This window comes from Marmota flaviventris, chromosome X, assembly GCF_047511675.1.
Source record: "Marmota flaviventris isolate mMarFla1 chromosome X, mMarFla1.hap1, whole genome shotgun sequence".
NCBI lineage: Eukaryota > Metazoa > Chordata > Mammalia > Rodentia > Sciuridae > Marmota > Marmota flaviventris.
In genome coordinates, this window is record NC_092518.1 from 108,352,256 (window position 1) to 108,379,918 (window position 27,663).

Genomic DNA, 27,663 nt, shown 5'->3' on the forward strand with positions numbered 1-27,663 from the left:
CCCCTTATAAAACTCTATGACTAGAGCAGAGATTCTCATTTATTATTCTTACCTTGTTGCCAAGAAAAAGAAGCATTATTTAGTGGCTTAAATAGATAAATAATAATTCGTTAAAGTGAGTGTCATATATGATGGTTACAGGCACTGCTTCTACAACTGAAATTTAAATCTAGCTCCTTTATTTTTAGGTATGTGAAGTTGGGAAATATTTTCACCAACTTCTGGGTCTAGAAAAGTAATGTCTATCTCATTGGATCATTATGAAAACCAATGGAATTAATATTTCTGGAGCATTTTAAACAGCAGCTTGTATATAAATATGATATAGTGAAAATTTTATTTTATTTTATTTTTTAATATATATATTTTTAATATTTATTTTTTATTTTTTTATTGGTTGTTCAAAACATTATAAAGCTCTTGACATATAATATTTCATACATTAGATTCAAGTGGGTTATGAACTCCCATTTTTACCCCAAATACAGATTGCAGAATCACATCGGTTACACATCCACATTTTTACATAATGCCCTATTAGTAACTGTTGTATTCTGCTACCTTTCCTATCCTCTACTATCCCCCCTCCCCTCCCCTCCCATCTTCTCTCTCTACCCCAGCTACTATAATTCATTTCTCTCCTTGTTTTTTTTCCCATTCCCCTCACAACCTCTTATATGTAATTTTGTGTAACAATGAGGGTCTCCTTCCATTTCCATGCAATTTCCCTTTTCTCTCCCTTTCCCTCCCACCTCATGTCTCTGTTTAATGTTAATCTTTTCCTCCTGCTCTTCCTCCCTTCTCGGTTCTTAGTTGCTCTCATTATATCAAAGAAGACATTTGGCATTTGTTTTTTAGGGATTGACTAGCTTCACTTAGCATAATCTGCTCTAGTGCCATCCATTTCCCTGCAAATTCCATGATTTTGAAATTTTTTAGTGCTGCGTATTACTCCATTGTGTATAAATGCCACATTTTTTTTTTATCCATTCATCTATTGAAGGGCATCTAGGTTGATTCCAGAGTCTAGCTATTGTGAATTGTGCTGCTATGATCATTGATGTGGCAGTATCCCTATAATGTGCTCTTTTAAGGTCCTCAGGGAATAGTCCAAGAAGGGCGATAGCTGGGTCAAATGGTGGTTCCATTCCCAGCTTTCCCAGGAATCTCCATACTGCTTTCCAAATTGGCCTCACCAATCTGCAGTCCCACCAGCAGTGTACAAGTGTATCCTTTTCCCCACATCCTCGCCAACACTTATTGTTGTTTGACTTCATAATGGCTGCCAATCTTACTGGAGTGAGATGGTATCTTAGGGTGGTTTTGATTTGCATTTCTCTGACTGCTAGAGATGGTGAGCATTTTTTCATGTACTTGTTGATTGATTGTATGTCCTCCTCTGAGAAGTGTCTGTTCAGGTCTTTGGCCCATTTGTTGATTGGGTTATTTGTTATCTTATTGTCTAATTTTTGAGTTCTTTGTATACTCTGGATATTAGGGCTCTATCTGAAGTGTGAGGAGTAAAAATTTGTTCCCAGGATGTAGGCTCCCTATTTACCTCTCTTATTGTTTCTCTTGCTGAGAAAAAACTTTTTAGTTTGAGTATGTCCCATTTGTTGATTCTTGATTTTAACTCTTGTGCTATAGGTGTCCTATTAAGGAATTTGGAGCCCGAACCCAGGAGATGGAGATTAGGGCCAACTTTTTCTTCTATCAGACGCAGAGTCTCTGATTTGATATCAAGCTCCTTGATCCATTCTGAGTTAACTTTTGTGCATGGTGAGAGGAGGGGATTCAGTTTCATTTTGTTGCATATGGATTTCCAGTTTTCCCAGCACCATTTGTTGAAGATGCTATCCTTCCTCCATTGCATGCTTTTAGCCCCTTTATCAAATATAAGATAGTTGTAGCTTTGTGGATTAGTCTCTGTGTCCTCTATTCTGTACCATTGGTCCACCCGCCTGTTTTGGTACCAGTACCATGCTGTTTTTGTTACTATTGCTCTGTAATATAGTTTGAAATCTGGTATCGCTATACCTCCAGATTCACACTTCCTGCTTACAATTGCTTTTGCTATTCTGGGTCTTTTGTTTTTCCATATGAATTTCATGATTGCTTTATCTATTTCTACAAGAAATGCCCTTGGGATTTTGATTGGCATTGTATTAAACCTATAGAGAACTTTTGGTAATATCGCCATTTTGATGATGTTAGTTCTTCCTATCCATGAACAGGGTATATTTTTCCATCTTCTAAGATCTTCTTCTCTTTCTCTCTTTAGGGTTCTGTAGTTTTCATTGTATAAATCTTTCACCTCTTTTGTTAGGTTGATTCCCAAGTATTTTTTTTTTTTTTTTTAGGATATTGTGAATGGGGTGTTTTTCCTCATTTCCGTTTCAGGAGTTTTGTCACTGATATACAGAAATGCCTTTGATTTTAAATGTTATTTAAGCCAATAAATGAAGTTATGATGTTTTGTTCTTTTTGGTTATTCTCAAATCCTGAACATTAATTACTTACTGGTGGTTCATCCAGAAATCTTGAACTTTTGACTTCTTAACTATTGTTGATCTCATAATTTCCTGACACCTAACCATTTTTCTAGCTATACCCTATTCAAAGGCTTGTCATCTCTTTAGCTGATGCTTTAGTATGATATGTTACATGTTTCAAGTTTCCTTATTATTTCTGTTCCTTTTCCCTTAAGACAACATTCAGCACCATACTTGTAAATGGGTGAAGTGGTTTCAAAATAAGTTTCTTTGGAGTATGTAAAATTTCATTTCAAGGTATTTTTGAGATATGCAAGAAATAGAAAGCTCAAGAGAAATAAAGTGAAAAATAATAAGACAACTATTGCATATTATACTTTGTCTCTTTAGAATATATATATATATATATATATATATATATATATATATATATATATGAATTATTTCAATTGGATCCTAAAACTGAATCTCAGTGCATTTAAACTAGATGCATGATAAACATTTACACTATTATTAAATTCAATATAACCCAAGTTCTTCTTAAGTGTCATATCTTTCCAGAGGCTGTTACTGAGCATGTATTTTATATAGCCATCATTAGATATAACTTTACTTTAATATTAAAATTAACAAGCTAATGTTGACAGGAAAAGTTAGATCTTTGACTCCAATATATAGATTAAGCTGTATTATTCTGATTGGTGACATTACATCTGATTATGGGTGTGAGGCTGGTGCAAAAGTTCAAAGAATGTAAGAACAGTGAATGTAGGTTAAGAAAGCTCATAAAAAAAAAAAAAAACAGAATAGGGGCGGGGTTGTGGCTCAGTGGTAGAGCGCTCACCTAGCATGTGCAAGGCTCTGGGTTCTATCCTCAGCATCACATAAAAGTAAATAAATAAGATAAAGGTATTGTGTCCAACTGCAACTAAAAATATTTTTAAAAATAACAGAATAACAGTAATTTTCATAGCCTTTGAATGTGTATTTTGTGAAAGCTTACGGTATTATTGAAAAGTCAACCATAAAGGCCAGCATGAAAAAAAATACCTTCTGATGAGACATAATGAACAACTTCTCTAAAAATTATTCCAGGTTCCACTTAGGATTATTATAACTAATTATTGAGCTCTTTCAAATTCATGACTGGAGTTAACCTGCCTAATCACATTCTTCGTCAGTTAAATATCTTTTCTACAGCTATTCCACAATTTTTGGCAATATAAATAGACTTGTATCAAATATTCTGAAAGAAAGAAATCATTTTTATTATCCGTTGGACATGATTTTATACTCAGAGATTTAATTATATGCATTCTGAAGATTACAAAAAAAATTAAACAGGAGACCTAGCATTTTGAAAATGATATTTCTATTGTTTCATCTGAAATCTTACAAAACTATATTTATTTAAAAACATAAGAAAATTCTCATGATCTAATTGCCAGCAGAAGAGCACCTTCTAATATGTTATAAAAAGCACTAGTAATTTCACTGGTCACATACAGCTCAGAAGAGATGTGTAATTACACATTTATGTTAATCTCAGTAATTTATTTCAATTTGTTTCTGAAACAACTCCTTGATGTCCATGAAAATTGCTGTTTGATTTTATTGTTTTCTTAGGCCTTTGAGCTGGCAATAAATAATTGAAGATTTCTTTCTGCTATTTTTGTTAACCCGGCTTTGCTCTCTCTCTGAAAAATCAGAGAACAGAGAAATTATGGACTTACACAGTTTCACATGACAGGCAGCAGGGAGCATGGGAAGAATGGAGGAACTTTCATTGGGAAAAGGGGAGGGAGGGGAATGGAGGGGGCATGGGGGCAGGAAAGATGTAGAATGAGATAGACTTCATTACCCTAGGTACATGTATGACTGCACATGTGGTGTGACTATTTTGTGTACAACCAGAAAAATGAAAAATTGGGCTCCATTTCTGTACTATGAATCAAAATGCATTCTGATGTCATGTATAAAAAATTAGAACAAACAAATAAATAAAAATTTTTAAAGTTTTAAAAAATGTTTCACATAACAATGAAGAATAAGAAAGCAGTCAAAAGCACAGCCCTGAAATAAGGGAGTTTAGTTCTAAAGATTTTTAGAAGTAAGACGCACTTCCTTACATATAGTGCCCACAAGACTTAATGAAATGAATCTTGTGGATCATTTAATTCATGCATCCCTGATGGTAAGTATAGAGTGTGACATATAACTCTTGGAATATTTTATGAAAGAATGAATTGCTATCAGAATGTAAAGAAATATGATTCACATTATTCAAGATTAAACATTAGATATAGCATTGACTAATTGCCCCAAAGTACTTATTTTTTTATTTTAAAATTTTCACGTAAGATGTGCAAGATATATGAAATAAAAACAAAGATAGAAAAGAGTATTCCTCAATGTTTTGAAACATTTTTGCTTGCTCTTTTAATAATTATAAGATTTCCTATCTCTGAAAATTCTGAAATTCAATGGAATTCTTTACACATATATAAACAATCATTGATATTTTCATATCTTCTGAAAGCTAATGGAAATGTGTCAATCTTTGTTTTCTGTAGCATGTATATTATGGTTTGGATGTAAGGTGTCCCCCAAAAGCTCATGTATGAGACAATTCTGGACGGTTTAGAGTTGAAATGTTTGGGTTATGAGAGATTTAACTTAATCAGTGTTTAATGCCCTTTAGGCTGGTAGGTTGTGGCTGGAGAAGGTTGGTCCCTGGGGGTGTGCATTTGGGGTATAGATTTTGTCCGTGATGAATTCAGTTTTCTCTCTCTCACTCTCTCCCCCGCCCCTCCTTCTTCCTAGTGTGATGTCTCAATTTGCTTCCCTCCACTACACTATTCTCTGATGTTCAGCCTCACTTGGAGCCTGCTGTCTATGGACTGAGACCTCTAACACCATGTGCCCAAAAATAAACTTCCTTTAAAATTGATCTTGTTGGGTTTTTTAGTCACAGCTGCAAAAAAGCTGATTAAATCAATGTACAAAGCAATGTTTTCATTTCTTTACATAGTTAAAATTGTATCATCATATTGCATATACATTTTTAAATGATATTTCAGGAGAAACTCATGTTAGACAACTTCCCATCACACATTTTGAGAAATACTTAAAATTGGGTTTGCAATTAAGCAATGGTACAACCTTAAAGCCATCAAATTCAATCTCATAGGCATTTCCTTTCCAAAACAAGGAAGCTAATTGTGGGCTAATGGGAAAAAAAATAATGAACTAAAATCAGATGGTCCTGAATTTAAATCCTAGTCCTACAACTTACTAGTGATTTGATCTATGACTTACTAGTTGGATGTGCTTCATTCTTTTTTTTTTGCCTTTTTTTTAGTTGTGGATGGACACAATTCCTTTATTTTATATGTTTATTTTTTATACGGTGCTGAAATCAAACGAAGCCAGTGCCTCACACCCAGTGCCTCACACATGCTCAGCAAGTGCTCTACCACTGAGCTACAACCCCAGCCTGAGCTTCATTCTTTTTTCTTTATCTATAAAATATGAATAAAACATCCATTATCTGTATAACTTACCAGGAATTTAGAGGGCACATAGTAATCATTACTTGTAGATTAGAAAGAAATCAGCTCCTTGGGCTGGGGTTGTAGCTCAGTGGTAGAGTGCTTGCCTAGCACATGTGAGGCACTGGGTTCAATCCTCAGCACCACATAAAAAATAATTAATTAATTAATTAAAGATATTTTTCCATCTACAACTAAAAAAAATTAAAGAAATTAGATATTCATTAGCTCATGCCCAGCTCAGCTCTGTCAATTCATATAATTTGAATCTATAAGTTCAAGTCTCAAACCAGATTTTTCATAAAATTACATATTTTTCCTGTTGCCTCACAGGATTGTTAGAGAAACCCGAGTTAATTGATAAGGAAGGGCTTAGTGCATTAGCTTTTCTCTCCTGTGTTTTTTTTTTTTTTTCTTGAAGTGGAATGAGCATATCTCCTTATCTCTCTTGATTTGCAATTATCCTGACTTCCTGTCATAGCATTCTTGAGAAGCTGACTGTTCGATGTCAATTAAAATGAGAGAAGATTTTAAGGAGTATTCCTGGAATCAACCACCTATGGAATGTAAGGTGGGAAAGTAGGATTGGGCAGAAGGAGAGGTTGAGCTATAATGCAATCTCTATTAAAACCTCTGCTGGCCTAAAAGGAATTATGAGGATAGATTGAAACCTCCAGAGTGGAGACAAGAGAGCAAGGACATTATACACATATGTCTATCAGTCATTGGATGTAGGCCACTCAGGATGGAGCCGTGACTTCAGTCAAGGCAACTATCCTTAGTTGAGACAACATGAAAAGCAGTATGACAGCCGAGGGCTATTTTTCATCTCCCCTAGAATCTGGGATAATAAGTCCCTCACTTCTAAAGGAAGAGCTTAGTAGTGACTCAAAATGTCTACTACAGCCCATTCCCTAAACACTTTGCATCATCTTCCTTGTCAAGCTCTTGGAGCAGCTTCTCCAGGATTCTTGCAGGCATCATTTCCTGGATTAATCTTAAAGGAAAGTTGTGAAAGAAACCATTGTCCCTTTTCCTATGATGGGTCTCATGGAAATAATTGTTTCTCATAGCCATTTTCTATAATCTGTTCTAAACCCTACTTGCCATGGCATAGTGGTAATTTTTAAAAGACTGTCTTTCTGAGGAGCAGCTTTAGGTTCATTGCAAAATTAAAAGGAAGGTAGAGATTACCCTTATGCTCTCTGAGGCCCAATACACAACCTCCCCCATCATCAATTTGTACTACCAGACATGTTTGTTGCAATTCATGAATTTACATTGGCACATTATAATCATCCAAAGTTCATAGGCTAAATTGGGGTTCACTCTTGGTATTGTGCATTATATGGGTTTGCATAGATATATAATAACACATATCCCCTGCTATAGTATCATATAACATGGTTTCACTGCCCTAAAAAGCCTCCTCCATTGTTGACCTATTCATCTTTTATCCACCCCAAGCCCTGGAAACCACCAGTCTTTTTACCATGTCCACAGTTTTGCCTTTTCCAGGATGTCATATAGTTGTAATTATACAGTAGGTAGCATGTTCATTTTAGCTTCTTTCAGTCACTAATATGCACTTAAGGTTCTTCCATATTTTTTATGGCTTAACAGCTCATTTCTTTTTGGCACTGATTAATATTCCATTGTCTGAATGTAACAGAGTATGTTTATCCATTTGCCTAATGAATGATATCTTAATTAAAATGTTTGACATTCAGATTTCTTTGTTGAAGACTTTGTTTGTAACCTTTTCCAATTTTTGTAGCATAAACACCCCTACCATGCCTGATTTCAAGCAACCAAGTTGACATCACTAAATGTGAAGTTGGAAAATAATAGTAATAATTGGCTTCTTGAGAGCTGGCTTGTGCCAACTACAGTATAACTATGTCCTTCAACATCATCTACAAGCTCTGTTGCTCTCAGTGGCAAACCTGGTGGTATGACTTAGAATCTCATCCCTGAGGTTATGAGCACCATAACTTTCTCATGTTGGGGTTACTGCTCTAGTCCATTTATCATCACGCTAAAATGAAGGCATAACACAAGAATCACCTGTACACTGAACATCTGTCTTTGCTACCACTGTGTAAGAGAACCTTTGTCCTCCTAAGATCAGTATCATTTCCTCCTGCCAAGATGGCTAGTCCTTTTCCTGAAACTTGTTATTTGATACAGGAAGACCTAAGTACCGAGGCAGAAATCATAGCTTATAATTCTTCTAGCAGAAGCATTGCTCTTTGGGAGCCAGGACTTCTAAACCCACAGAGTATAGTTTCAGAGATGGGAAGCATAAATTACCCAAGCAGGTCCAGGTCATAATGCTAAGTGGGTCCAATTCTACTTTCTCATTTTAGTTCCATATCCCAAATATTCTTCCAGTTGCACATATAAACACAGCACATATAAAGTATTTCTGCAACAAACTGTGTGGTGTGAAATTGTTCACTTTGATGCAATGTTATGTGAGATTTCATGTCAATAGAATAAATTTTCTATAACTCCTTAAACAGTGATGCTGACTGAGGCCCTGCAGACAGGAGAGGTAAACCTAGGTAGATATAGGTTTTTTTTCATTCTATTTTCTCCTTTACTAAGTTCATCGAATACCTGACTGTATTAACTTACACATAACACTAGGTTGTGGTGGAAAATGAGAGAAATGTACATTGTCTTGCAAGAGAGGGTTTTATGTATTGACTACAAACACAGGCATTTTAGTGGACCTTCTTGAGAAAGATTGGCCCTCTGCTACTTGTTTGGAGAATTCAGGGGAATCTCCAGATTCAAGATTTTCAGGGGTTTCAATCCAGATATCTCCAACTGCTATGGTTTACATGTGGTTGGGGGGCTCTGGAAAAACTTACTTTGAAATTTGGTTGCCAAGGTAATGATTTGGTGAGATGGAATTTTTAAGAGTGATTAAGGTCTTTCTTCTTAAAGTTAGTTCTCATGGGAATGGATTAGCTTGTGAATGTGAGTTGATATAAAAAGCTCCTTCATTCCTGGCATCTGTTATGCATGCACACTTCTTACACTCTTCCACTTTTAGCCATAAGTTGGAGAAACACGTGGCACTTGCCAGAAGGAGAGCAGATGCCAGTACCTGATTTTGGACATTCAGTCTCCATAAATGTAAGCAAAACAGCCTCTTTTCTTTATAAATTACCCTAGTCTTCGTTATTTTGCTATTGCAACAGAAAACAAATCAAGACATTGACCCATGTGTTAATGTCCCATTCTTCTCTAAATAGAGCTCTTACTGTGTCAAAGCAGACCTGCCTTGGTTGGAACTTTAGCTTCTTTAGTATTCAGGTATTCTTACAATTAAATCCTAGGCTTTGTCATCATTTCTTTCTATTTTTCTTGTGAAGGAGAATATAATCTCTTGATATGTTACCAAAGAAATCTGAAATCTTCCAGCTTTCATATTTAGCCTGTAATTGTGAACTAATTTTATATATATATATATATATATATATATATATATATATATATATATATATATATATATGGAAAAACTTACTTTGAAATTTTGTTGCCAATGTAATGATATGGTGAGATGGAATTGTTAAGAGTGATTAAAGACTAACCACATTACAATGAATCCCACTTTCTATATATAAGTATAATGCATCAATTAAGAAATAAACAAATAAACAGAAGACTGACCAGTAAAGTAGAGGAAGAGGATCAGGTAGAGGAATGAGGGGAGGGAAAGGAAAGCATTAGGGGATGAAATGGAGCAAATTATGTTATATGCATATATGAACATGTCACAAGGATTCCACTGTTACAATTATAATGCAATAATTTTTAAAAAACCTTTAAAAACATAACAAAGTATAAGGCTGTAAAAAGCTATTCAAGTAAATGAATATTTATTAATAACAAAATGTTTTATTTAACAGGAAGAAATCACAGATCTTACTTACAATACTGATAGTGCAACCTTGAATATATAAAGCAATATTTATAGAATTAACAGAAAAAATTAGTAATTCTATTAATCATAGAAAATATCAACATAACTTTCTCAAATATTGATAGGTCAAGACACAAAATAAAGACTGTAACTATAACACAATTAATGCACTTAATTAATGGTACATATATAGAACCCTCTTTTTCACAGCTTTCAAATATACTGCCTTCTAAAAACAACTGAAATTTTTTTAAAAAAATTGATCACATGAAAGCTCACAGGACATACCTTAAAATAGTTTTAGAATTTTCATCATATGAACTATGTTCTATAATCACAATAAAATGATCAAAATCTAGTGCATTTGGAAAATTATAATCACATTGCTAAAATTTTACAAGTCAAAGAAGAATTTATAATAATAATTTAAAAATAATTATAACTGCTTCAGTTTACATTCCCATGAACAGTGTACAGGATTCCCTTATAACTACACCCTTACCAATACTTATTATCTTTTGTATTTTTGATAATAGCAATTCTAACCTGTGTAAGGTGATAGATTATTGTAGGTGTGAATTGCATCTCCCTGCTGATTAGTAATGTTGAGCACATTTTCATATACCTATTGGACATTTGTCTGTAACACTTTGAGAAACAGCTATTCAGGTTTTTGACCCCCTTTTTAAAGGGATTGTTTTTGGATTTTTTTCCTTTTCTTTTTCCTATTTTTTACTTTATTTTATTTTTTGGCAATTTAGTTGTAGCAGTTTCTTATATTTTTGTGTTAACCCTTTATTAGGTATATACTTGAAAATATTTCCTTTCATTCTGTAGGGTTCCTTCACTGTGCAGAAGACTTTTAGTTTTATGTACTCCACTTTTCCACTTGTTTCTTCTGCCAGTGCTCTAAGTATTATATTCATGAAATTATTGCCCCAGTCCACTGTTAAGTGGCTTTTTCCTTGTTCTGAAAGATTTGTCATTTCAGGTTTTAAGTTTAAATTTTGAATCAATTTTGAGTTGGTTTTGTATGTGGTGTAAGATAAAGGGTTCAATTTAATCATTTTGCATATGGATATCCAATTTTTCCACAGTTAGTTATTGATGAGACACACTTTTCTTATTTTGTATTCTTGGAAGTCTTGTAGATCAGTTTATTGTAGATGTGTGGGTTTATTTCTAGGCTCTCTATTCTGTTCCATTTGCTTATACATCTGTTTTTATATCAGTACCAATTTTGATTACTACAGTTTTGTAATATGTTTTGAAATAAGGTAGTTTAATATCTCCAATTTTATTCTTCTTATTCACATTTTCTTAAATTTCCTGAGGCCTTTTGTGGTTTCAAACAAAATTAATTACATTTTTATATTTCTATAAAAATTGCCATTGGAACTTTGACAGGGATGACACTGAATATGCAGATTGATTGGGAATCACAGACATTTTAATAATATTATTTCTTTGAATTCATGAATATTGGATGTCCTTCCACTTATTTGTATCTCCTTTTGATTCTTCCACCAATGTTTTATGATTTTTCTAGGTTCAAATATTTCACCATCTTAGTTTGTCACAAATTGTCTTATTTTTTAATGCTCTGGCAAATGGAATTGTTTTCCTAATTCCCTTTCAGAGTTAGGTTCTTAATAGGATATAAAACACATCGAATTATTATGTTGGTCTTTATATACTTTATATCCTGTGGCTTTACTGAATCTGCTTATTAGTACTAATAGTTGTTTTTGCACATGTGTGCAGTATTTATGGCTTTGAGTACTTAAGCCCTTATTATCTATAAACAGAGATTATTTTACTTCCTTTCAATGTATGTGCATTTTATTTATTTTTATTTCTTAATTGTTGTGGCTAGGACTTCTAGTACTATGTTAAATAGCAATTGTGGAAATAGGCACCCTTGTCTTGTTCTGGATCTTAGAGGAGAGCTTCCGGCTTTTCACTGTCAAGTATGATGTTAACTGTTGTTTTTTCATAAAATGTCTGTATTGTGCTGACATAAGTTCCTTCAATACATACTTGTTGATAATATTTCTCATAAAAGAGTGTTCAATTTTATACATTTTTTTCCTTCATCTATAGATTTGAACATTTTGTTAACGTAGTTTATTGATATGTGTACATTGAACCATCCTTGTATCCCAGGAATAAATCCAATTTGGTCGTGGTCTATGACTCTTTTAATATGGTGTTATATTTGGTTTTCTTACCATTTGATCCAGAGATCTCACATCTGAGTATATATTGAAATTGAAATGGAAATTACGTAGAGATATCTGCACTCATGTCCATTGCTGGTTTATTCACAACTGAGAAAATATGGAAACAACCTAAAGGCTCATAAACAAATGAATGATAAAGAAAATGTGCTCATGCATATATATAAGTTTGTTCAGACATGAAAAGAATGAAATAATACCATTAGAAGAAAAGATGTATAGACTTGGAAAACAAGTTGAATGAAATAAGGCAGTCCAAGAATGACAAATACTCCATTAACTTATTTATGCAAGGAATATAAAATAATCAAACTCACAGAAAATGAGAGTAGAATAGACGTCTCTAGGAGTTGGAGATTGGAAGAAATGGGTAGATATTGGTCAAAGGGTATAAAGTTTTAATTATGTAAGACAAATTCTCAAGGTCTATGTACAACATACTATGAAAATTACTACATTGTGTACTTAAAATTTTGCTACAAAGGTAGATCTTATATTATGTGTCTTACCCTGAAAGAAATAATTGAAACAAAACAAAAAAAAATGAATCTAAAAAGCAAAGGTAGTATGAGAACACTTTTGGAGGTGATGAGTTTTGCATTGAATGTGGTAATGCTCTCATGATTTTGTACTTATCTCCAAACAAATTAAGTTATATTCCTTAAATATTTTGTACATGAATAATACCTCAATAGTGTAAAATAATTGTAACTTGAAAATAAGAATTCTTCATATGAATACTTGTAGAGTACATCAGAATTGGTTCTCTCCCTTAATGATAATATAAAATGTTTTTACAATTTATTAGGTGCTATTTTATTAATAAGGAAATGAGACTGGGATAATAAAGAACACTAGAGGCTAAAGCTACAATACACGCAGCTAGGAAAAAAATACCTACCTCATGGAATTAATGAAATGTTTGAGCAAAATAGTAAATTTCCCAAGATCAAATAAATATAAAATTGAAGAAATAATATTAGGACTTCAGTAATGTAACTTTATAATGCATAGCTCCAATGAGCATGCCATGTTCCTCCCTACTTCCCTTTGTTTTTTCCCTTTTACCTTACTCCCTCCCTTTCTGCCTGCTTTCCTTTCTTCTGTGAAAGAGACTTAGTAGGAAACTACCTCATGCATCTTTCTAACACTGTTTTTACTTGCAGCAAAAAAAAAAAAAGTATGACAGATGAGATAGTGAGAAAGAGACTAGTATGTACAGAACTGTAGCAAAGGGGCCACAAAAATCATCATAGGTCAAAAACTACATTTGGACTATGCTTTTGTTGTTTTTCTATCTATAATATAGAGCAAAAGTATCCTTCAAAGTGCCAAATGTTTTGATCAATTGATTGCTTTGTTTTAGAGCATTTTTCTAGGTGTTAAAAGAGCCTCCTTTGAAATAGGTAACATGTTACAAACCACGTAATTTGGGATAAAGTATTTTTATCCATGCCACCAGTATTTCTGCTTTTTTGTACATATTGATTAACTTCACAAGTCTTTCACATAGCTAAAAAATCAATACTTTAAAGGCAGAAAGTGAAGACTAATTCACATCTTTAAAATTAACTACAAATTTCAAATTGCAACACTTCAAATTTTTGCTAAAAGCAACAAGCAATGATCATATAGCTGTTCCCTGAAGTCTTGGCAATGGTGTTTTAATTAATATTACCAAAATAAAGTAGTATGGCACTAAGTAGAACATAAAGAAAAGTCAGCTATGCAAATATATTCATTAATGCTTAAAAAGAACTGTATTTTTTACTGATATATTTCTGTTGTTCATTTTCTAGTCATACAGCTAATACCAGTTTATGCCAAGAAAGATACATTAGACAATATGTTATCATCTGTTTATTTCTGTTATTAAGAAACCTAAATGTTGGTTGTTCAAACTTTTATACCTTGATCAGAAGTGACTATATATGTAATTGCACAATAAGCAAAACTCCCAAGAATAAAATTCAGGAGGTTAAAATAAACACGTGTTAAATCCACAGCTACACTTTCACATTTTTATGTATGTATTTATTGTCCTCAAAATTACATCTTGTTTTTACATAGAAATATCTCACATATCTTTCCTATATATTAAATATTTACAATTATAATTTAATGCCTACTTTCTACCCTGTGATTTACTTACTCATTCAACTACTTTTGACATATATCTGGGTTCCAAATATTTGATATTATATATAGGGCTCTAACAAGTATTTCCTTAGGCTCAATTCCCAAGTGTAAAATAAGTGGTCAAAATTGTATGGCTTGGGCTGGGGATGTGGCTCAAGCAGTAACGTGCTTGCCTGTCATGCATGTGGTGCTGGGTTCAATCCTCAGCACTACATAAAAATAAAATAAAGATGTTGTGTCCACTGAAAGCTGAAAAAGAAATATTAAAAAATTCTCTCTCTCTCTCTCTCTCAAAAAAAAAAAAAAAAAATGTATGGCTCTTGATATATGGTGCCAAATTGCTTTACATATACTAGTTTATACCACAACACCAAAGCAAGAGTACACTAATTTAATCACAGTCTTGCCTGCCTTGAATAGACTCAATTTTTCTACCTTAATACATGTAAAAAAACACCTCATTATTGTTTCAAATTGCATTGCTTTCCTTATTAGTGAGTTTGAATGTTTTCCCTAAGTTTCCTCTCTATTTTTGTTTTCTATTTCTTTAATAATTAGAATCTTACTTATATTAATATAAATTGGAAACTTAGTTTTTTATCATTATTGATGTTAATTCTAGATCTGTCATAGGTAATAGCAATAGATAGTTTTTAATTTTCAAACCATGTTGTGTTGAATAGATCCTTCACATTTTATATAATTTAATGTTTCATTGCTTTTAACCTTTCCTTATTTCAGTGGTCATGCCTGTAATCTCAGTGGCTTGAGAGGCTGAAGCAGGAGGATCAAAGCCAGCCTCAGCAAAAGCGAGGCCCTAAGCAACTCAGTGATACTCTGTCTCTAAATAAAATACAAATTAGGGCTGGGGATGTGGCTCATTGGTTGAATGCCCCTGAGTTCAATCCCCAGTACCAAAAAAAACCCCAAAACAACCTTTCCTCATTTTTTGTAATTGTAGAAAGTTTTCATCTATCCAAAGGTGTTACATATACCTTATTCTGCTTTTTTAATAGTTCTTCTATAGTTAGATATAATGTGCAATTCCTTAATTCTCTATTAGTATATTTGAATTTGATATTTTATATATATATATATATATATATATATATATATATATATATATATATAAACAAATTTTTAAATCAAAATTTTCTACCAAAAAATACTACACAGTTATTACAGCATTATTTGTTAAATAATTATCATGTGTATGTTATTTGGGGATTTTTAAAATATTATATACTAAAATGTTATATGTAATTAGGCCAATTTTTAGGATGTGTAAGCTTTTTACTGTGTCACCAAAATACTGATTAAAAAAAAAAAAAACAAGGGAGATTCCAAGATGGCCGCGAATAGAGTGCATCACACCCCATGTACCGCGACACTGCGCAGGTGAATAACGAGTTAGAATGAAAAAAAAACTATCTTGTCAGGAATTTACAGCAAAATCGGGGTGCACCGAAACCTAGAGGAAGGATTTCCATCACCGAGGACCGGTTATTGAGTCTCAAACGCGAGCCAACTGTGCGACCAGAGATCCAGGCTGACTGATCCGCCGCTCGACACGCAGCCCGCCCCGCGGCTACAGACGGCGGGGAGCCGCCGAGAAGCGACCAGCAAGCAGAGAGAAATGGTGCTATGGATTCTGTGGAGTCCTGCCGGCTGTGCCCTCACTGAGCTCTGGGCTGAGTTCGGGGTTTGAGATGGGAAGGAAGCGGTCCAGTACTATCCCCCACAACGGAAAGTCCACCAAGGAAGCCAGCGGCCACCATCTTGTAGAGCTGACGTCACCACCACCAGTTTCCGACAGATTGCAACAATAAGACAGGTGTGTGTTACTCAGCCCATCTCCCATACAGCGGGGAATTTGCATAAAATCTCTCCCAGGCTTTCGGGGGGAGGGATTATCAGAACTAGCCTGCATAGAGACGCGGGGAAAGGTAGAGACACCTGATCTCCAACTCTCCCTCCCATCAGCGGCGAAAACGAAACCTGTCTTGCCAGCTCTGGGGGAGGGGCAAGCGGAAAAAATCAAAACAATAGGGTGCCAATTCCCAATAGCCACCCTCCACACCCAGCAAACCGCAGGCCCAGAGTACCATTTGAACTGCCGAGAGGCATCACACAGGGGAAGGCCGGGCTAGCAGGAGAAGCCAGGGGACTAGAGGCCAGGCCCTCGCGACTGGGCGGCTAGAGACCGCCCACCCGCCGGCGACTGACCGCGGCCCCTGCAACTGGGCTACTGGAGACCGGGCGGCTGTAGACCGACCGCCCTCCAGCCGGCGACCAGGCGGCTAGACCCTGAGGTGCGGCCCAGCAGGTACAGGGCAGAGACTCTAGGAAGAGGTCTATAGCCAGGCCTTCATGAAGTAGACAACTGGGAGCTGAAACCAACCAGAGACAGACCAGTCCCACCCCTCCCTTAGGACACCCTGGCAAGGAGCCTGGGGCCCGCCATAGCAGAGAGATGATGTCACCGGAGTTCGGCCGACAGAATTCCTTCCCAGCGGAATCCACTTTAGCAGGAGAGAGCAGAAACACAGCAATCAAACAGAGCTGGAAAGTAACGTGAACAACATGAAAAAACAAGGGAAAAAAGGATTACAAACAATGCAGGACAACTTAAATCTACAGGAGGACCTAGAGGCATCAGAAAAATGGACAGGGAAAGAACTCAAGGCATACCTAACTCAGATGGAACGGAATATTAGAGAAGACATGAGACAGCAAGTCCAAGCAATGAAAGTATATTTTGAAAACGAATTAAGCAAACAAATTCAAATGGCAAAGAACAAGCTTTACCAGGAGATAGAGATTTAAAAAAAATCAAACAGTAATCCTAGAAATGCAGGAAACAAACTAGAAACCAAATTAATAACTCAAACGAGAATATTACAAATAGAGTAGATCAAGTAGAAGTCAGAACATCAGATAATGAAGACAAAGTTTATCAACTTGAAAACAATATAGTCAACACAGAAAGGATGCTTAAAACTCATGAGCAATCTATTCAAGAGATATGGGATGTCATAAAAAAACCAAACTTGAGAGTCATCAGGATAGAAGAAGGTATAGAGGTTCAAACCAAAGGAATGGACAACCTATTAAATGAAATAATTCTAGAAAACTTCCCAGAGATGAAAGATGGAATGGATTGCCAAATCCTGGAAGCTTACAGGACCCCAAACATTCAAAACCGTAATAGACCAACTCCAAGGCATATAATTATGAAGATAGCTAACATACAGAACAAGGAGAGAATACTAAAAGCTATGAGAGAAAGGAGGCAGAGTACATTCAGGGGTAAACCAATTAGGTTAACGACTGATTTTTCATCACAGACTTTGAAAGCGAGAAGATCCTGCAATAATGTATTTCAAACGCTGAAAAATAATGGATTCCAACCAAGAATACTGTATCCAGCAAAATTAAGCTTCAGATTTGACAATGAAATTAAAATCTTTCACGATAAACAAAAGCTAAAAGAATTCACAGCCAGAAAACCAGCACTGCAAAGCATTTTGAGCAAAATACTACAAGAAGAGGAATTCAAAAATAGCACCCAAAACTAACAGTGGGAGGTATCTCAGTAAAGGGGAGAAAAATAACCAAAGAGGAAAAACTAGCCAAACTAAAATAAATAAATAAATAAACATGGCTGGAAGTACAAACCATATTTCAATTGTAACCTTAAATGTTAATGGCCTAAATTCACCAATCAAGAGACATAGGCTAGTAACCTGGATTAAAAAAACAAATCCAACAATATGCTGCCTTCAGGAGACGGATATGATAGGAAAAGATACACACAGGCTGAAGGTGAAAGGTTGGGAAAAATCATACCACTCACATGGCCCTCGGAAGCAAGCAGGAGTGGCCATACTCATATCGAATAAAATCAACTTCAAACCTAAGTTAATCAAAAGGGATAAAGAAGGACACTATATACTGTTAAAAGGAACCATCCACCAACAAGACATAACAATTATCAATTTGTATGCACCAAACAATGGTGCTGCAACGTTCATAAAACAAACTCTCCTCAAGTTCAAGAGTCAAATAGGCCACAACACAATAATTATGGGTGACTTCAACACACCGCTCTCTCCATTGGACAGATCCTCCAGACAAAAGCTGAATAAAGAAACTATAGAACTCAATAGCACAATCAATAACTTAGACTTAACCGACATATATAGAATATATCAACCATCATCAAGTGGATACACGTTTTTCTCAGCAGCACATGGATCCTTCTCAAAGATAGACCATATATTATGCCATAGGGCAACTCTTAGTAAATATAAAGGTGTGGAGATAATACCATGCACCATATCTGATCATAATGGAATGAAGCTGGAAATCAATGATAAAAGAAGGAAGGAAAAATCCTGCATCATCTGGAAAATGAACAATATGTTACTGAATGATCAATGGGTTACAGAAGACATAAAGGAGGAAATTAAAAAATTCTTAGAGATAAATGACAATACAGACACAACATACCAGAATCTATAGGACACAATGAAAGCAGTTTTAAGAGGGAAATTCATTTCCTGGAGTTCTTTCCTCAAAAAAAGAAAAAAACCAACAAATAAATGAACTCACACTACATCTCAAAACCCTAGAAAAGGAAGAGCAAAACAACAGCAAATATAGCAGAAGACAAGAAATAATTAAAATCAGAGCAGAAATCAATGAAATTGAAACAAAAAAAAACATTGAAAAAATTGATAAAACTAAAAGTTGGTTCTTTGAAAAAATAAATAAGTTCGACAGGCCCTTAGCCATGCTAAAGAAGAGAAGAAGAGAGGGAACTCAAATTACTAACATACGGGATGAAAAAGACAATATCATAACAGACACTTCAGAAATACAGAAGATAATTAGAAAGTATTTTGAAACCCTGTATTCCAATAAAATAGAAGATAGTGAAGTTATCGATAAATTTCTTAAGTCATACGATCTGCCCAGATTGAGTCAGGAAGACACACACAATTTAAACAGACCAATAACAAAGGAAGAAATAGAAGAAGCCATCAAAAGACTACCAACCAAGAAAAGCCCTGGACCGGATGGGTATACAGCAGAGTTTTACAAAACCTTCAAAGAAGAATTAATACCAATACTTTTCAAGCTATTTCAAGAAATAGAAAAAGAAGGAGCTTTTCCAAATTCATTCTATGAGGCCAACATCACCCTGATCCCGAAACCAGACAAAGACACTTCAAAGAAAGAAAACTACAGACCAATACCTCTAATGAACTTGGATGCAAAAATTCTCAATAAAATCCTGGCGAATCAAATACAAAAGCATATCAAATAAATTGTGCACCATGATCAAGTAGGATTCATCCCTGGGATGCAAGGCTGGTTCAATATACGGAAATCAATAAATGCTATTCACCACATTAATAGACGTAAAGATAAGAACCATATGATCATCTCGATAGATGCAAAAAAAGCATTCGACAAAGCGCAGCATCCCATTATGTTCAAAACACTAGAAAAACTAGGGATAACAGGAACTTACCCCAACATGGTAAACGCTATATATGCTAAACCTCAGGCTAGCATCATCCTAAATGGAGAAAACTGAAGGCATTCCCTCTAAAATCTGGAACAAGACAGGGATGCCCTCTCTCACCACTTCTATTCAATTTAGTTCTTGAAATACTAGCCAGAGCAATTAGACAGATGAAAGAAATTAAAGGCATAAAAATAGGAAAAGAAGAACTTAAATTATCACTATTTGCGGATGATATGATAATATATCTAACAGACCCAAAAGGGTCTACAAAGAAACTGCTAGAGTTAATAAATGATTCAGCAAAGTGGCAGGATATAAAATCAACACGCATAAATCAAAGGCATTCCTGTATATCAGCAACAAAACTTCTGAAATGGAAATGAGGAAAACCACTCCATTCACAATATCCTCAAAGAAAATAAGATACTTGGGAATCAACCTAACAAAAGAGGTGAAAGATTTATACAATGAAAACTACAGAACCCTAAAGAGAGAGGTAGAAGAAGATCTTAGAAGATTGAAAAATGTACCCTGTCCATGGATAGGCAGAACTAACATCATCAAAATGGCGATATTACCCAAAGTTCTCTACAGGTTTAATGCGATGCCAATCAAAATCCCAACTGCATTTCTTGTAGAAATAGTTAACGCAATCATGAAATTCATATGGAAAAACAAAAGACCCAGAATAGCAAAAGCAATTCTAAGCATGAAGCAATTCTAACCTGGAGGTATAGCGATACCAGATTTCAAACTGTACTACAGAGCAATAGTAACAAAAACAGCATGGTACTGGTACCAAAACTGGCGGGTGGACCAATGGTAAAGAATAGAGGACACAGAGACCAATCCACAAAAATTACAACTTTCTTATATTTGATAAAGGGGCTAAAAGCATCCAATGGAGGAAGGATAGCATCTTCAACAAATAGTGCTGGGAAAACTGGAAAACCATATGCAACAAAATGAATCTGAAACCCTTTCTCTCGCCATGCACAAAAGTTAACTCAAAATGGATCAAAGAGCTTGATATCAAATCAGAGACTCTGCGTCTGATAGAAGAAAAAGTTAGCTCTGATCTACATATTGTGGGGTCAGGCTCCAAATTCCTTAATAGGACGCCCATAGCCCAAGAGTTAATAATAAGAATAAACAAATGGGACTTACTTAAACTAAAAAGTTTTTTCTCAGCAAGAGAAACAATAAGAGAGGTAAATAGAGAGCCTACATCCTGGGAACAAATTTTTACTCCTCACACTTCAGATAGAGCCCTAATATCCAGAATATACAAAGAACTCAAAAAATTAAACAATAACAAATAACCCAATCAACAAATGGGCCAAGGACCTGAACAGACACTTCTCAGAGGAGGACATACAATCAATCAACAAGTACATGAAAAAATGCTCACCATCTCTAGCAGTCAGAGAAATGCAAATCAAAACCACCCTAAGATACCGTCTTACTCCAGTAAGATTGGCAGCCTTTATGAAGTCAAACAACAATAAGTGCTGGCGAGGATGTGGGGAAAAGGGTACACTTGTACATTGCTGGTAGGACTGTAAATTGGTGAGGCCAATTTGGAAAGCAGAATGGAGATTCCTTGGAAAGCTGGGAATGGATCCACCATTTGACCCAGCTATCACCCTTCTCGGACTATTTCCTGAGGATCTTAAAAGAGCGTACTATAGGGATACTGCTACATCAATGATCATAGCAGCACAATTCACAATAGCTAGACTGTGGAACCAACCTAGATGCCCTTCAATAGATGAATGGATAAAAAAAATGTGGCATTTATACACAATGGAGTATTACTCTGCACTAAGAAATGATAAAATCATGGAATTTGCAGGGAAATGGATGGCATTAGAGCAGATTATGCTAAGCGAAGCTAGCCAACCCTTAAAAAACAAATGCCAAATGTCTTGCTTGATATAAAGAGAGCAACTAAGAACAGAACAGGGAGGAAGAGCATGAGGAAAAAATTAACATTAAACAGAGACGAGTAGGGGGAGAGAAAGGGAGAGAGAAGGGAAATCGTATGGAAATGGTAGGAGACCCTCAATGTTATACAAAATTACATATAAGAGGTTGTGAGGGGAAAGGGGGGGGGAAACAAGGGAGAGAATTGAACAACAGCAGATGAGGTAGAGAGCGAAGATTGGAGGGGAGGGGAGGGGGGATAGTAGGGGATAGGAAATGTAGCAGAATACAACAGTCACTAATATGCCATTTTGTAAAAATGTGAATGTGTAACTGATGTGATTCTGCAATTTGTATTTGGGGTAAAAATGGGAGTTCATAACCCACTTGAATCTAATGTATGAAAGATGATATGTCATGTGCTTTGTAATGTTTTGAACAACCAATAAAAAAATAAAATCAATTGCATTTATACACCAATGAAAATATATAATGGAATATAAGATATTATTTGCAATGTATCTAAAAGAATAAAAGGCCTAGGAAGTGAAAGAAAAAAAAAACTTAGAAGAGGAAAGGTTTATTAGTTCTCATGGTTTCAAGGGTTTCCTCCATCTTTAACTATCTCCATTGCTTTGAGTTTCAGGTGAGGCAGAATATCACGGGAAGAGGGCAGGGCAAAGGAAATCTGTTCACCTCATGGCAGGTGGGAAAGAGAGAGAGAGAGAGAGAAAGAGAGAGAGAGAGAGAGAGAGAGAGAGAGAGAGAGAGAGAGAGGTCAGGCAGAAGATAAAGATCCCAAGGGCACACCTCTCAATTACCTCTTTCCTCCATTTATGTCCCTGACTACAGCTTCCATATCCTTTCAGTAACCCATGAAAATTATTGATCCGTCAAATGTATTAATCCACTGATGAGGTTGAAGCTTTCATAATCCAATCCCATTCCAAAAGCCCCATCTCTGATCATTACTACATTGGGGACCAAGTCTTCAACACATGAATTTTGGGGGTCATCCCATACCCAAAACATAACATAGGACAATATAATATTTCTTTCACTGAAAATATTAATATGATTTCTACAGTATAACAACTGCTATAGTATATTTCCCCTGTTGGTCTAGTATTGTGTGAGTCTTAATATCTCACATGTATACAATTAATTAATTAATTCCCCAAAGAATATTATATTGTTTTACAACAAATTGTGTTGGAAATGTTATTGTTATTGCATGAACAATTAAATTAACAGAGCAAAGTGAAACAGTTTTTAGATGATTCTTTTATGTTTTCTCTCATTCATGCAAGCTATCAGTAAATAGGAACACAGTAGTTACTTCCATTACAATATTTTTCATATGTTTGCTTTGTCAAGGCTCAATGAATTGGTCCAAATAATACTAAAACTAACAAATAATATTCAGTCAGAGAGAAGTAACCTATAAATCACACAATAACTTTTTTCTTTTATTAGTGCATTATAGATATACATAATAGTTGCATTCATTTTGACAGAATCATACATGCCTGTAATTTAATTACTCCATTTCACTCCCTGGTATATAGGTGTTTTTTTGGGGGGAAAGCGGTACCAAGGATTGAACTCAGGGACACTCAACCACTGAGCCACATCCCTAGTCTTATTTTATATTTTATTAGCAACAGGGTCTCATTGAGTTGCTTAGTGTCTTGTTAAATTGCTGAGGCTGGCTTTGAACTCATGATTCTCCTACTTCCGCCTCCCGAGCTGATGGGATACAGGTATGTATCACCATGTCCGGCTGGTATACAGGTGTTTTGCATAGATTATTTCATTTAATCTTCACAATAAATCTAGTTATATATTGTATTAGTTTCCTAAAACTGTTGTAACAAATTACTACAAACTATGTACCTTAAAACAAGACAAATTTGTCCTCTTAAAATGCTGGAGGCTAGAAATCCAAAACCAGTGTTGAAGAGGCTGCATTCTTTCTGAAGGCTTTAAAAGACTATATCTTCTTTGCTCTTTCACCTTGTAGTAGAACAAAACAATACTTGATGTTTATTATTTTGTAGATGCCTACAATCTCTGCTACATTTTTACTTGACCTTCCCAAAATTGTGTAACTATGGATTTATAGGGACACTATCCTTGTATACAAGGCTCATTCTAAATCCAGGATGATCCCAGATTGAGATCATTAACTTAGTCATATCTGCAAAGTCCTTTATTTTCAGAAAAAGTCACTTTCATAGGTACTGGGGTTTGGGACTTGAACAAAACTTTTATGAGCCACTATTCAATCTATTACCATTCATCTGGTCACTCTCCAATATTTATATTCAGTACACACGCAAAATACATGTATGAATTACAATATTCCGAAAAGTCTGATTTGGAACATCAACTCTACTTTCAAACTCTCATCATACATCATATGAAAAATTAAAAATAATTTAAAAATAAAAACAAATATCACCTGATTTCATATTTAAGCTAATGATTTTTTAATAAGTCTATCTTTCAACTTCAAAATCATCTGATCTCACATTATAAATCATCTTCATCAGATATACATTTGACTATGGATTTGTTCTATTCAAATTGTAAATCTGTGGACTTATGGAACTTCAAAACAAGTTATCTACTTCAAAAACAGTATGGTGGCACAGGCACAACATAGATAGTATGGATCCAAAAGGGAAATATTGAAAAATAAAGGGATTACTGGTCATCAGAAAGTTTGAAATCTATCTAGGTAAATTTTATTTGGTTCATAGGTCTGAGAATAATCTGAAGCTTGATCCTTCATCTTCTGGATCTGTGGTTACTTCATCCTGTCAGCCTGTCTTAATTCTATTCTGTTGTTCAGTGGCAGCTCAAATTTGGCCTCAGCCTCTGAGAGGCAGAGGTGGCTCAGTTGACCTATGGGCCTGGTGTGTTGGTTAGCTTGGCCCCTGTTTCTTTCTTTCCCTTTAAACATGCCTCTCTGGCTTCTGTATCTGTTGTTCTACTTTGAGTCTTCCTTCCTTTTATTGAAGAGTAGTATAGGCTTGAAAACAGTAGCTATATCGGTTTATTTCCTGCTTAAAGAATTTTGAAAGTCCAACTCCTCTCTTTCACTTATTTCTTTTTGCCTCTACTTCAGAATGGAGGACTCATTAAGAAGAACTTCATCCAATGTTATTGCCTTAATCTTGGACTTCCTAGCCTGCAGAAACTGAAAAAATAGTCACTCTGATGAAGAGTTTAGACAGAAATTAGGAATATCTTGTTGGAAACTGGGGAAATGACATTCTTATTACAATGCAACAAAGAATTTTGGTTGAATTGTGTTAGAGTCTTAGAATTTTGCAAAAGGTAGAATTTGAGTGTGATAAGCTAGAAATTTCATCTTTGAGCATCAAAGTGTTCAGGTGCTGTGTGGTTTATCTGAACTGCTTATGATATAACATGAGAAGACACAAATGATTTTGAGACAAAATTTAGAGTCAAAGGAAAATGAAGTCCAAAGATCTGGAAAATTCTCAGCCATAAAAAGAATAAAAAACCAAGGCATGGTCAAGCAACCATTTAATAAGATTAATGTAAATGAAAGGAAGTCAGGTGTATTCATCAAGAAAATGAAACCCTGGTCTCACTTCCCAGGTCTGCCTCATGTCTCTGCTCCCTGAATTCAAGCAGAGTGTTCGTTGAGCACCCCAGATCTGGCTCAGGTGGATCCAGTTATGGCTCAGGCAATATTTTCAGGAAGCACAAGCTGTAAGTCTTGGAGACATCCACATAGTGATCACTGGGCACGCAGAGTACTTGAGCTCTAAAGGCATTGATTTTTCCACCTTGATTTCAAAGGATGTCTCAGACAGCCTTGTGGACCAAAGAGAGATCTACTGCAGGGGTGAAACCACTGCAGAGCACCCCAACTAGGACAATGCTTAAGTGGAGCTGTGGGCACAGAGTCATCCTCAAAATTCCAGACCTATGGAACCACCAGCTTGCAATTCCAGCTTGAGAAACTTACAGACATGAAGTTTCAGTGCATAAGACATGAAGAATGGACTACAAAACTACAGAGATGGAGATAGCAGGAAACTTAGGAATGTAAACTCCCACCCCAGTGTATCCAAATGGTGGGAAATTAGTCAAAGATTACTGTAGTCTTATATTTAATGTTGCTTGTCTTGTTGGATTTTAGACTTAAATGGAAGCTTTTACGAATTTCAATTTTCCTATTTAGCCCTTTTGAAATAGAAATGTCTGTCCTATGTCAATCCCACAACTGTGTTTTGGAAGCTTATAACATGTTTGTTTCACAAGATCGCAGTTGGAGGAAAATTTGCCTCAGGATGAATTACATACCTTGAGTCTCAACCATATCTTCTATTTAGTTGAAACTCTGGAGATTAGACTTTTAAGTTGATGCTGAAATGAGTTAAGCCTTTGAGGCCATTGGGACAGAATGAATGTAATTTTCATAGTAGAAGGACATGGATTTGAGTGATAAGGTGCAGAATGATATGGTCTAAATATGTCACTAAAAATCATGTATTAGAAACTAGGTTCCTAGTGTGGTAGGGCTGGGAGGTCGAACTTTTTGGGAGTTGTTTAAGTTACTATAAGGAAAAGCTTGTAGGAATGGTTTAACTATGTTCTGATATTTTGCCATGTGAGAACACAGTATTCATCCACTCTTGCCTTTGGCCATGTGAGGACTCACTAAGAAGGCCCTCGCCAGAGGCCAGTACCTTGATCTTGGATTTTGCATTCTCCAAAACAGTAAAAAAATAATTTTCAAATTTTTTTTATAAATTACCCATTCTCAGACATTATATCACCACAAAATGAGCTAAGATATTCTGTCATCTTAATCTGTTGTCTCTTTTGTATTATGATTCTTTTATAAGCAATATGTTATACTACTATTTTTGTTAAAATTTATATCTCTCTCTGTGTGTGTGTGTGTGTGTAGGGGTATATATCTGATAAAAAATAAAGTGGACCTACATTACTTTACTTTGTGTAAAACCAGAGATATGAAAAAATGTGCTCTCTATGTGTAATATGAATTGTAATGCATTCTGCTGTCATATATAACAAATTAAAATAAAAAAAAATTTAAAATATGCAAAAAATGAAAAATGGACCTATATCATAAATCTTCAGTTCAAGTAATTACTACTTAAGTAATTTTCACAAAATGAACAAACATATGTAACTTCTTTGAATCGAGAAATAGAACATCAGCAGCATACCAGAAAACTACCACATGCTACTTCATAGTAAATATTGTTGCCTGCTTCCCAAACATAATCACTATAGGATTTCTTTACTATAGACTAGTTGCCTATTTTTAAATTTTAAAAATAAAATAATGCACAATGTTTTTTCTTATTTCTGACTTATTTTGTTCAACACTGTTATGTGTTATTGCAAATAGTAATAATTCACTGATTTTCATTGATATATTGCATTCTACTGTGACTATATCATAATATATTTATTTATTCCAATACTGATTAATAATTTTTTTTCAGTTTTAGCCATTATGAATAAAGTTGCTATCAATATGCTAGTATGTGTCTTTTGGTGAAAGTAAAGCACCATTATAAAGTGCATTTAAATAAAATTGAGTTTTTCAATGGTTGGCCTTCAACTCTACTACCTTGCTAAGGTTTTTTTAATGGATTCTCAGAGGTTTTATATATATAACTTAGGAATTTTTACATGGACAAACATATTTTCTGGAGCTAGGGGCAATTTTATTCCTACCTTTCTAATATGTGATTCTTTTTTATTTCATTTATTTGCTATGTCACATTGAGTAAAACTTCTAGTATGTAGAATAGGAGGGATAAGA